At 42.7% G+C, this 13,623-nt stretch overlaps 1 long non-coding RNA gene across 1 annotated transcript in view; it reads right to left on the reverse strand.

Annotated features, from left to right (window-relative positions):
• Positions 1 to 13,623, reverse strand: part of LOC146844062 (uncharacterized) — a 157,976-nt gene that overhangs the window by 124,174 nt on the left and 20,179 nt on the right. The gene's annotated exons all lie outside the window — the stretch shown is intronic.

Below are 13,623 nucleotides of genomic sequence, written 5' to 3' on the forward strand. Positions count from 1 at the left end.
AATAAGAGACCACGCTCCAGGCGTACTTCCCCCCCCTTCGAATCCCCCGCTTGCGTTCTTCCCTAATTTCTCCTTCCTAACTTTCCTTTACTTACCTTTTTGCGCGCTTCCATTGAATGCCAAGAATTGCCTGTGGATTCCATCACCCGAAGCTGAATTAGTGTTCATTAGACTTTGTGATCATTCCACTACTCACCAAGAGCAGAGCAGTCTTCGCTAATTATAGAACCCCCTTGTTAATCATTCAGTCAGACTACACAAGGTAAGAGAGTAGAAGGGGAGGCGAAGGAGTAAGAGTTTTAGGAGGGAATGGGTAATCACCTGACTGAATAATATCTCTTTGTGCAATAGGTTGATAGAAACACATGCCAGAAGTAGTCAGCTGAATCAGAAGAGGAGCTCAAACTCCAGCAAACCCTGGTAGGGAAGGTACAACAAGCGAGAACCCCAGCAGTCAGGTATTTAGAGTACATAGAGTTAAGTGATTTCTCCCTCTGTGCATTAGGTACTCCAGACAACATTATCAAGACCAGACAGAAAAGGAGTCCAGAAAAGCTCGAGTGTCTCTTCTTATCCAATTCCCCTTTCCCCCTGCCTGGAGCCATTGTATTCTACAGTGCGTTCTGGGAGGTGGGCATTGGGAGCTAGCAGCGTTCTGCCTCCGTGGGATTTCCGACACAGCTTCTGACACCCTTTTTCTATATATTAAGTATCATTCTCCCAGATGAGTCTTTGTACCTATACAAAATCATCCGCCCTCTTAAGGGCTTCTCTTTGTCCTGGACCTTCTTAGGCCATCCAGAACCATTGTTCCCTTCTACAAGGCTACAGCCTTAAGCAGTTTTCATCCTGCAGTGCACAGCATAGTCACTACTTATGCAAGTAATAAAGGTCTGGGGGCGGTATCATCCCAGGTGGATGAGAAGGGTAAAGAACACATAATTGCATACACGTCTAGATTGTTATTTCTGTGTGAAGAAAAGTACCCTATCATAGAAAAAGAAGCATTATCTTGTGCTTGGGCTTTAGACCATTTCAAATCATTCATTTGGGGGAAACTTTGTACCTTGAGATGTGATCATAAGCCATTCGTCAAAATTTTAACTACAGAGGGTTCACCCAATACTTCCTCTAGACCGGCAAGGATATCAATGCATATGCAAAATTTCACTTACAAAATTCTTTATTCTCCAGGAAAAGACAATGTTGTGGATGATTTTCATTCTAGAATGCCTGCAATTATGGAAGAATGTGAGGATGACAAATGGAACAATTTTCAAGTTGCCCTAATTCACGATCAAAGTCGCTCTGTGATTAACAAGGGTGAGTGGGAGATAGAGTTCCAAAAGGATATGGTTACGCAGGAAGTATTTCCATTTATAATGAATTGATGGCCTTGGTAGGAAGCCCTTAGTGAGGCCGTGAGACCCTTTTGGGATGTGAGATCAGAAATTACTATGAATGATGGGTTTTTGTTGAGAGGGGAGAGAATTGTTCCACTGGAAGGTTTACGTACAGCGATTGTTGATTTATGCCATGAAGGGCATTATGGAATCAGTAGAACCAACTCTGTTTTGAAGAGCTTGTTTTGGTGGCCCGAGTTGGACATGGCTGCAGAGAAAGTAGTAAGGGAGCGCACGGGGGGCTGCAAGGCAGATAAAAACCTTACAAACCTTAAGGCCTCCAATGTGTGATCAAATTGTTTCCAGGGAAACTGCAGCAATTGATATCATGGGATCTGTATATGATCAACTCCATGGTACCCAGAGATATTTGAATGTTCTTATGGATTTGTTCTCACATTGGCCGGTGGTTAAGGTAGTGGACAGGGCTGATACATAAGTGGTTTTGGAATTTTTGAATGAGGTTTATACATCCGAAGGCATTCCGGCGTCCCTTGTGAGTGACAATGGAGTCCGATATCTGTCTAAAAAGGCCAGAACTTACTTTGAGAGATTGGGCATCAAGCATAGGACCACATCTTTGTACAACCCAAGTGGGAACGGAATGCTGGAAAGGTTTAATCGTGTTTTAAAGGGCATCATCCAATTAGAGATGAGCGGAAGGGAAGATTGGATCACGCTGTTTGGAAAAATGTTTGGGCTTACCGTGTCACGAGCACTGAGGCCACTGGGTAACCCCCTTTTGTCATAATGCGTGGGTGTAAATCCAGGTCTAAGTATAATCCTGTTTGGTTGTGTGCATCTGGTGTGGAACAATGGACAAAGGAAGAGGTTAAGAACAGAATGGAATGTGTGCATGACAGGAGCAAAAAATATTTTGACTTAATACATGGCGTGAGACCTGCCAATATAGAAGTTGGGGATTGGATACGTCTTAAAAAAATAGGAATCATTGGCAGGGGAGAAAATGTTTTTTTTTACGCAGGAGAAGGGGCGGAAGTACTGCAGAATGCAGTTCGACTCAGCAACGGCAACGTTTGGAATTTTAAAAGGGTGGCCAAAGAGTAATGTGTGGATGAGAAGGATGTTAATAGTAAAGGCAGTAGTTTTGAGTGGATGGATGATTGCGCCATTAACAAATCTAGTTTGAGTTCAGGAGGTAACACTCCACCTTCTCTGGAGAAATCTGCCAACAGTTAAGATGTTGGGATAGCAGTGTTGGAAGGGGGTTGTATGCCTCAGTCTTTAAATGAGGGTGACACTGAATTGGTTTCATCATCTGACTTAAACTTCAAACATAGATTGGTAAGAGACAGGAAAGGAAGATTCCAGATAGGTGAAGGATTACTTGGTGAACAACTTGTAATTGGCAATTCCCTGGTCAAATGTATTGTATATATAGATTTTTGTTTAACTGCATGTATATATGTTCTTCTTTTCCTCTTTTCCCTCTTCCTTTCCTTCCCCCAGACACATATGTATTAGTATTTTATTTTGGGTTGACGTAAGGGAGGGGGGCAGTGTTGTGTTGTTAGTTACCAGAAATGCTTGACTAGCAAGTATTCCTGGAATGTTTGTGTTTGATGGTAGCAGTTCATTGGGGCAGTTGGAAGAAGGACACTGGGGAAGCATGTTGTGAGTGAGAGGCGCTGGTTCCTAAGGCAATGTGTGGCTACTTCTCCCACAGCACGTGAAGCATCAATTCAGAATCCGATGGGCTGGTTCTGATTGCGATGCACTGACTCCGTTCCATGCTTCAATGTGGATATACCGGTTCCAACCCAAGCAAAGGTGAAGATTTGCCAGTTCCAATTAGGATGCGTGGGTTCTGGTTGTAGTTGCACCATAGTCCTCAATTCCAAGGGTCCAGGGCTGGGGTGGCACCACTTTGCGGGACAGACTCACAGCTTGAAGAGTGCAGATGCAGATGTAGGTAGTTGAAGTCTTAGATATCCCTGAGACTTAGAACAGGAGGCAAGCCAGCAAGCCCTTGGAGTCACTCTGGGTTCAAATGATGCAGGTCCAGTCCTTCTCATCCAGGCAGGAGAACAGGAGGCAGCAGCTCAGCAAGGCAATAGCACAGCAAGCAGCAGTCCAGCAGATTGGCAGTCCTTCCAACAGCACAGCAATTCTACTTCCTGGCAGAGTGGTCACAGATCCAGAAGTGTACTGAAGTTTTGGTGTCGGAGATCCAGTTTGTATATCCATTTATGCCGTTGAAGTGGGAGAGGCTTCAATGAAAGCTTTAAAGTGCACAGAGGTCCTCCCTTCCCGCCCTCGCCACAGACTGTCTATGGGGGATATGCAGCCCTTTGTGTGAGGACAGGACATTCAGGTGTGTCAGTCCCTCCCTCCCATCCTGCCCAGAATGGCCAATCAGGAAATAGATTGCCCATCAGTCACACCTAAGTCTCATTTGTTTGTGGCTGTCTAGAGTTAATCCACAAAGCCCAGCTGTCACCCACCCCAGATGTGTATTCAGAGGCAGGCAACAGGCATAGAATGGCTAAAGCAAGAAAATACAATCTTTCTAAAAGTGCCATTTTCAGACTTGCAACTTAAAATCCAACTTCATCATCAGTTGTGATTTTAACCTGTGAGTCCAGAGACACCAAACTTGAAAAAGCTAACTCTTCAGAGTTGGGAATTACATTTAAAAGAAGGTAACCCCAATGTTATCCTATGGGAGAGCTAGGTCTTGCAGTAGTGAATAACACATTTGGGAGTTTTTTTAATGTTATGTTAAAAATATTTATAGAGCGCACATGCACCATAAGGTTTCTTGGCGCTAAATATAAAAGGTCGCCTGCTGCTCATTAGATCATTCATATGCCTGGGAGAACAACTAAGTATTTACTAGTCTCCTAAAATGAGAGTAACTTGTAGAGGATCTGATGTTAAAGGGAAGTGAGTTCCGGAAATGAGGGGCCAAGGCCACAAATCGAGTTCCATCCAGTGTCTTCCGTTTGAATGTGGGGATACCCAAAAGGTTCTGATGAGATGACCTCAGGTTCCGGGTAGGGGCATACCTCTGGATAAGAGTGGAAACAAATTCCGGGCATGTGCCATGAAGGGATTTAAAAATACGGCATCCAATCTTAAATGCACAACGTTGTGTTGCCAGGGAGCCAATGCAGCTTCCTCATAAGAGGAGTGACATGGTGCCATCTTGGCTGGTGATAAATCAGTCCAGTTGCGATCTTTTTGTTAAATACCCTGGGAGGCCAAAGTAAATTGAGTTAGCAAAGACAATATTAGAAATGACCAGAGAAAGAACAACCAGAATAACAGCTTCCATAGTAAGGAATCTGCAAATTTTCTTGATCTTCAGAAATTGAAAAAAGCAAGTAGAAACTACCGTCCCAATCTGGGTCTTCAAAGTCAGGTCGCTATCAATTGTGACACCAAGGCTCTTGGCCGATGAAGATGGAAGTGGTGGCACTCCCAGCTCCACAGGCCAGAAGTTCGAGTTCCAAGGATTTCGAAAGCCACCAACTAGGATCAGTTCAGTTTTGTCTGGGATTAATTTCAAGTGATTATTATTCATCCAGTTGTAACATAGATGTCTAGAAATTCAAGATGGAGTTCGGGGTGTTGTCGATAGTGAACATTAATTGCAAGTCATCATCATATTTGAAAGTGCAAAACTTTCTTTCACCCAGAGAAAAGTGTGGGGACAAGGACGAACCTTGCGGCACACCACAGGTTAATTTAACTCTAAGAGCCATGAATCGGCAAACGTGGACTGATTGGCAGCGATCATCTAAAAAGGATGACAGCCATTGGCGGGCAGGTCCCTGAAATCCTGCATCCCTGACACGGTCCACCAGGATATCATGGTCGACCGTGACAAAAGCGGCCGAGGGATCAAGGAGCACTAAAGCCTGAGTAGTGTGTTTATCTGCTTCTTTCCTCATTTCATCTAGTACTGTCAAGATTACAGCCTCAGTTGAATGAGAAGGGCGAAAGAATGCTTTGTGAGAGTCTATGAATTGAGACTATTCAATAATAGAGCAGAGACAGTTGGCGACATCGGCTTAGCCAGGTAGGGGAGCAGTGAGATGGGGCAATAGTTCAAAGGGACTAGAGGGTCTGCACCTGTTTTCTTAACTAGTGGAACTACTACCACTTTTTTAAAGGATCTAGGGACTGAGCCTTGAGTTAGCGAGTCATTCAACCGAAAAAGGGCAGGATCGGGCATGCAAGGAAGACTTCTCTCATAATTTGAGGGAGGAGCTGTCAGCGGGGGAACCAGATTTAACTTTGGTCAGCAAGTTCAGGACACCGTCTCTGCTAATTGCAGGGAACTGATGTAAAGAATGAGGGTTCCTGAAGGTCACAGACTGGTCACCAAGGAAGGGATTTACAAGTATACTCGGTTTAATGGTACTGATTTTGTCAATAAAAAAATAGTTCAGAGAGTTACATCATGCCTGCGTAGGGACTCATTTTGCTGTGACTCTGTCTGGATTGGATAACTCTGTCACAATTGTAAATATGTCTTTAGATTGATTTGTAGAATTCAAGATCTTGTTTGAAAAATAAGTGGCTTTAGTTTGTAAAATAGATTTTTCATATTGTTTAAATTGAGCTTGATAGACATCTTTTCTATCAGGTGAGTAATTCCGTCTCCAAATTTTGCAAACCACCTCTGAGCATCATGGTGCCCAGTCGCTTTGATTTTCCTGAGGGGGGCATGGATATTGCTGGCGGCTGTTAACCATGTTTTTAATTACCAGAATATTTAAAACGTAAAAGTAAATGTCCTGCTTTTTCAATACATTGCTCCCTGCCCTGTGGGTCATAAAGGGCCTACGTTAGGGGTGACATATATGTATATATCTTTTCGGGTCAAAGTGGCAAAGTAAAACTGCAATGACAGGCCTGAGTCATGGTTAGAGGGCTACGTAAGTGGGTGGCACAATGAGCGCTGCAGGCCCACTGGTACTATTTAATTTACAGTCCCTGAGCATAGGTAATGCACTTTATGAGGGGCTTATAAGTAAATTAAATATTTCACTTGGTGTTAAACCAATATTACCACGTTCAGGGGAGAGAGCAGAAGCACTTTTGCTCAGGTTAGTGCACATAGTCGTAACACCAGCACAAATACGGTCAGAAAATTGATTGAGGCAGGCAAAACATTGGGGAAGACCACCCTAAGGCTGTCAGGTCTAACAACCACTTTTAGAAAGTAGGCATTTTTCTGACTTAACCGAAAGTTGGCATTTTTATGCCTTAAACAAATGTGCCTTTCTGCCAGTGTCCATGATCACCTTGCTGTTAATTGCCCTCCTGTGGTGTGATGTGTATTCCTTCCAAGCAGGTGACAAAAGGACCTTGGTTGTTACTCTCCTGAGCATGATGGCCTGGGCTTGTGCTCAGCCCATCCTGAGCTTCAAAGTGTAGCCTGAGGGGGGCTGTGCCCAACCCCTTCGTGACATCTGAATCTTCCTGTTCTGTCACTGGCATATGCAACCCACCTATGGGACTGCCTGCCCTTTGTTACCCTAGACAGATTGGAGCCAAACCGAGGGAAGGGGCAGAACTGACCAGACACCTTTAAGGGTTAGGCAAAAGGGGTGACTCCCAACACACAAACTGGTACTGGGTATACAAGTAGCACCCTCAGGACCTCTTGTTAGAACACTCATGGACCTGTGGAGAATTAGATCAAGGACTACCCTGCATTCTGAAGCTCAAAGGAACACTGGCGCTGCTTGCCTTGATCATGGGATCTCAGAAGTGTCTCCAAGGGTCAGATGGCTGATCATTCATTTTGAGCTAAAAGGACACAACAAGCTTCCAGAGGCCTCCAATGCAACTGAGCAGTTGATCAGCACCAACTGGACCTTGCTGGACCCTGCTACTAACCTTTGCTGGAGTGAGTCCTGACCACCCCAATTGGCGCCTCTCTAGTTCCTTCAACCTTGGTGGGTTATTTATGAGAGCCTAGCATCACTTTTGTACCACATTAAGTGGTACATGCTTCAGATGTATGAAGCCAAGCAAAGCCACTCTGCATGGCTCTCTGCGGCCTCATAAATCTGGAGTAAGGTGACAGAGCTCAAATTGCTACATCACTTTACTCTGTGCTCGGGTGTGATGGAGCAGGGTTTCGTATAAAAGAAATTTGCTTGTATGCAATTCTCTCGAATAACATGTAATAATCTAATCAACATATCTGTGAATACTAATATTGCACTATATTCCTTATACCGTATCCAGGGGATGCTTGCCTATGTGATTACTAACCAGTAATCCGAGTGTCACTAAAATGGCCGCCGAAAACACAGGATTTCTACTGCACATGCGTCTCCTGCATCTATGTAGTATGACGTCTTCTTTGCTTGGGGGAAAACTTTGCAGCTGCGCAATAGCTTTTAAGATGGCTGCTTGAAACTCACATGGTAATGCGCATGCTATGCTGAAAATAATCTTGAAAGTTCTACTAAGCTACCAATGCAAAAGATATAATTAGGTAAATGGGATTAGAGTAGAAATAAGTGGTATACCATGAATTAATTTATTTTTGTATTCTAACATGTCTTTCTTTGACTTTATTACTAGTTTGTATTTGGATCTTGGAGGGTGACTGATATCCCACTTTTACAACGCATGCACTTACAACGCAATTTTTACAACGCAACATCCACTACAACGCATTCCATTACATCGCATGACACTACAACGCATTTTTAAACACTACCTTTACAACGCATTCCATTACATCGCATACTACCTTTACAACGCATACCATTACAACGCATAATATTACATTGCATTTAAGGTAAGTGTTGGATAGTATAGGGGTAAAAATTACTATTCTCACTCCAGGGGGTGCAACAGTAGGGTAAGTGTTGGATAGTATAGGCGTAAAAATTACTATTCTAACTCCAGGGGGTGCAACAGTAGGGTAAGTGTTGGATAGTATAGGGGTAAAAATTACTATTCTAACTCCAGGGGGTGCAACAGTAGGGTAAGTGTTGGATAGTATAGGTGTAAAAATTACTATTCTAACTCCAGGGGGTGCAACAGTAGGGTAAGTGTTGGATAGTATAGGGGTAAAAATTACTATTCTAACTCCAGGGGGTGCAACAGTAGGGTAAGTGTTGGATAGTGTAGGGGTAAAAATTACTATTCTAACTCCAGGGGGTGCAATAGTAGGGTAAGTGTAGGATAGTATAGGGGTAAAAATTACTATTCTAACTCCAGGGGGTGCAACAGTAGGGTAAGTGTTGGATAGTATAGGGGTAAAAATTACTATTCTAACTCCAGGGGGTGCAACAGTAGGGTAAGTGTTGGATAGTGTAGGGATAAAAATTACTATTCTAACTCCAGGGGGTGCAACAGTAGGGTAAGTGTTGGATAGTGTAGGGGTAAAAATTACTATTCTAACTCCAGGGGGTGCAACAGTAGGGTAAGTGTTGGATAGTGTAGGGGTTTTACCCCTATACTATCCAATACTTACCTTAAATGCAATGTAATATTATGCGTTGTAATGGTATGCGTTGTAACGGTAGTATGCGATGTAATGGAATGCGTTGTAAAGGTAGTTTTTAAAACTGCGTTGTAGTGTCATGCGATGTAATGGAATGCGTTGTAGTGGATGTTGCGTTGTAAAAATTGCATTGTAAGTGTAGTGCGTTGTAAAAGTTGCGTTGTAAAGGTTGTTCCCCAGCCAGGGATGTATGACGTTACAACGCATACTTTTACAACGCATGCACTTACAACGCAATTTTTACAACGCAACATCCACTACAACGCATTCCATTACATCGCATGACACTACAACGCATTTTTAAAAACTACCTTTACAACGCATTCCATTACATCGCATACTACCTTTACAACGCATACCATTACAACGCATAATATTACATTGCATTTAAGGTAAGTGTTGGATAGTATAGGGGTAAAAATTACTATTCTCACTCCAGGGGGTGCAACAGTAGGGTAAGTGTTGGATAGTATAGGGGTAAAAATTACTATTCAAACTCCAGAGGGTGCAACAGTAGGGTAAGTGTTGGATAGTATAGGGGTAAAAATTACTGTTCTAACTCCAGGGGGTGCAACAGTAGGGTAAGTGTTGGATAGTGTAGGGGTAAAAATTACTATTCTAACTCCAGGGGGTGCAACAGTAGGGTTAGTGTTGGATAGTATAGGGGTAAAAATTACTATTCTAACTCCAGGGGGTGCAACAGTAGGGTAAGTGTTGGATAGTGTAGGGGAAAAAATTACTATTCTAACTCCAGGGGGTGCAACAGTAGGGAAAGTGTTGGATAGTATAGGGGTAAAAATTACTATTCTAACTCCAGGGGGTGCAACAGTAGGGTAAGTGTTGGATAGTGTAGGGGTAAAAATTACTATTCTAACTCCAGGGGGTGCAACAGTAGGGTAAGTGTTGGATAGTGTAGGGGTAAAAATTACTATTCTAACTCCAGGGGGTGCAGCAGTAGGGTAAGTGTTGGATAGTGTAGGGGTTTTACCCCTATACTATCCAATACTTACCTTAAATGCAATGTAATATTATGCGTTGTAATGGTATGCGTTGTAAAGGTAGTATGCAATGTAATGGAATGCGTTGTAAAGGTAGTTTTAAAAACTGCGTTGTAGTGTCATGCGATGTAATGGAATGCGTTGTAGTGGATGTTGCGTTGTAAAAATTGCGTTGTAAGTGTAGTGCGTTGTAAAAGTTGCGTTGTAAAGGTTGTTCCCCATCCCTACCCACCTGATGGATGAGCACGCGCACTGAAAACCCGCTCTGAACTCTGATGACAATCGGACTAAAGCCAAGGACATGTACACTAGAAGCGCATGGGAAACTCAACTCTTGAACCAGCAAGAGGAAATAGTAAAACAATGTTGCATAAATGTATTGATCCACATATGAAATGCGGGTGGGAATAAAGCTTGGGAAAGTAAAACTAAGGCGTGGGATATTAGACAAAGAATTTAAAGAAAATATTACACTTACACTTATCACACTTAATATGGAGTGATGTCCTCTCCCCACTGCCTGGCCTCATCAAACTTAGGGGTGTACATGATAATTGAAACATTTGGGGGTGGATCATACACAAGAATAGTATAACCGAGGTAGGTTAGTTAGTTAGACACAGATGCTATGCAGAGATGCTGCCCGAGCATGCTTTGATGCTGTCCGTGAGCTGATTGAAGAATCCAACACTAGGGAAGATCATGGAATCAGAGCCGAGGAGGCACATCTAGGAAGGGGTTTCCGGACGAGCCCGAGCGGAGAGAGCAGTACCAGAGAGGGGTGCGATGCTGGCGTGGCACTAGAAGAGGTCACCTATCCTGTCCTGAACCTTTTCCTGAATTTTTGACCCTCTGATGTCCAGGTCCTCACATCATTCTAGGTAAATATAATTCTGTGTAGTATGTCCATGTACTGCTCTCTATTTCTCCCCCTTCAGGTACTGTCATAACTGTGAATTTGATATTGAATTAACTGTAGTTTCCCTTCCTCATGAGAATTTCGTTTATTAATGTATTAATGTGTATTTGATATTGACTCACAAATAATTTTGATCAGATAAACTTTTAAAACTCTTTTGAGTCTGTGTTCTTTTGAAATGAAGGTTAATGTAAGTTCTTGCCTATTCTAATCTACAATCAGATCTATCGACAAAAGGAAATTTAACCAAATGAGACAGGGTTGGTAAGAGTTAGTGAGATGAGTTTCACACAGGTACATCAATATTGATTGCAGCGGATATTTACTAGCTCGATGTATGAATGTATATGGGCCCAAATGACTATTGTGGTGTGTATGTATCCCGAGCTGGTAAACTCCGCTCCATCAGGAGACATTCCTTGGGCATTGTGGTGGGTGTTTCCACACAACACCCATGGATTTTGAGGCTGCCACAGATTTACAAAATCATGTAAATCCTTAAGCCTCCCGAGGTGAGGCTTAACGAGGACAAATATCGTAAACACTGATTTTCTTGCTCTTCCCCGCCATTGCAAAGCATTTGCTGAGTCTCCTCACATGTAACTGGGCTAAGTAAAAGGTAAGCTTTCCACTGAGATCAACCCGGTATGTGTATCAGACTCACGATCCATCCCGCTGGGCCTGAACCTTTGACTTGGAGCACGACTAGTGTGACCAGATAACAGTGATTGGCACTTTTTAATTATTGGTTCTCTGTTTTTTTAAATTGGTTTGGAATTGTTGATGTGTTGTGCTTTCACTTTATTACTGTTTGAACACTGCATAAATAGTTTACAATGTGCCTCTAAGTTAAGCCTGGCTACTTTTGTGACAAGCTACCAGAGGGTTAAGCAGAGGTTTATTTAGCAACTTCTGTGGTTCACCCTGAGAAGGACTTTGTTTATTATCTGAGTGAGGCTCCCACCCCTCTCACATAACAACCCAGTTAGTTACTGGCATTACACTAGAAACTATAATAGATGTTCTCAAATGAGCTTCAGGGCTAACTGGTCCACATCGGATTAGCTCTCTGACTACATTGGCAAGAAAAGCACTGGATAGCAGTGGCCACAAGCTTTGTGCTTGTAATAATAGCTATTCCACGGCTTTCCAATAAAGTTGCCAGGAACCGTCACTGACCAAATTGTACTCATGGGGAATTGACCATATCTTGCTTCAATTTTAATTAAAAAGTTATGCTGATACTTGGGAGCAAGTAAACTCATAAAATAGAAATGGACAAACACCTAGAAGACAGAAAACAGCAAATGAAATGAAACAGAGATATATGTATATGTTTCTTGGCTTTGTTTTTATGGGTTTTTTATTTGGCAGATTTGCTGGGTCTTTGCATCCATTGGATGATCCTGCTCTGGAGCTTGGTGGGGTGAGGATCACAGACCTGGCAGGTTCTGAGGACCTGATTATTTAATCAATGACCCAAATTGTCCTTCAAAAGAACTAAATCGTGTGTACAAATATAATATTCATAATGTTCCTCAGATCAAATTACCTAAAAGAAAGATATGGACTTTGAATCCCATAAACCAGCGTTCAAACGGCCAATAAACCCTTCTCCTGCAGAGTATGTCACTAACTGTTAATATCTAGGCAGCATAATAAATCACAAAATGTATCGGAACGCCAATGTCTCTAAATTAAATAGTGGATATTTGTGTGTCAGTGATGCTATTAAAACTATCAAATAAATATTAGGGATGAACAACTGGTCCTACCAAGGTGGTTCTCTGGTTTAAATTAGTTCTTATTTAGTTGTATGGCATTCAATTGTTCTCAGCCAAAATAAATGTATTTGTATTTTGTATTTGTTAAACACATTTTTGATTAAATGTTTCTGCTGTCTTTTAGATCTCAGTTCCGCAGTCGGAAAACATACTCTTTATTTCTGTCCCTCACAGGCAGGTGCAACCTGGGGAAAAACTCACCCTGAATGAGGGCCATTCTTTCTTGTTGTTCAGAAGCACACTACAGCTTTGAGAGCTTGTTTCTGTAAAACCGAAAGGTTTGGTCACGGCTGCGAGAAACTTGACAGACACGCTCCAAAAACTCTTGTACCTGTGAAGGCACAGAGATCGCCACAGGGCCAACTTGGACCTTCAGCTTCCATACGAGGAAATACTGACTTAGTGACATCTCTGTAAGAGTTTTCATCTACTTTTGCACATGGTGGCTATAGACATTCCATGCCAGTATTGGGTTTACTCAGCACCAAGATGAGGTAAATCTGTGCCCATGCATGTCACCGATAGGACTATGCAACCCACTCATAAAGAGGGCTGACTGTGGGTTTGCCTTTTCGGATGGATTTGGGAATAAAGTTCAAATAATAATATTTAGTGATAAACTCAAATAGATCTAATTGTTTGTGTACTGGGCTGAAGTGCAGCTTAATGTTGTCACATTTTACAATAGGGGAGGAAAGAAGGAAGAAGTTTTCTCTTTCTCCTGCTGTGAGATGGTGGCAGGCTTCGAAGTGCCCAGGGCATCTTGTAACTGATTATTACTTCCTCTGACTGTCGAAGGACCTGAGGTATTACATCCCTTTTGTTGAGTTCTGAGGGCCCGCCAGTAACAATATCATTCAGAGTGTCACGCAGTAATGACTGTGATGGCCTTGCTGCCGCTAGCGCGCATACTATTAGCACTGCTACGGCAGTGAACAGACTCCGACATTCATGCTCGCTTCAGCGTGGTCCCAACTCCCGTTCCCGGGCCACGCCCCTTTATTTATACTCAGCGCGT

This window comes from Triturus cristatus, chromosome 4_1 (genome assembly GCF_964204655.1).
Source record: "Triturus cristatus chromosome 4_1, aTriCri1.1, whole genome shotgun sequence".
Classification (NCBI taxonomy): Eukaryota; Metazoa; Chordata; class Amphibia; order Caudata; family Salamandridae; genus Triturus; species Triturus cristatus.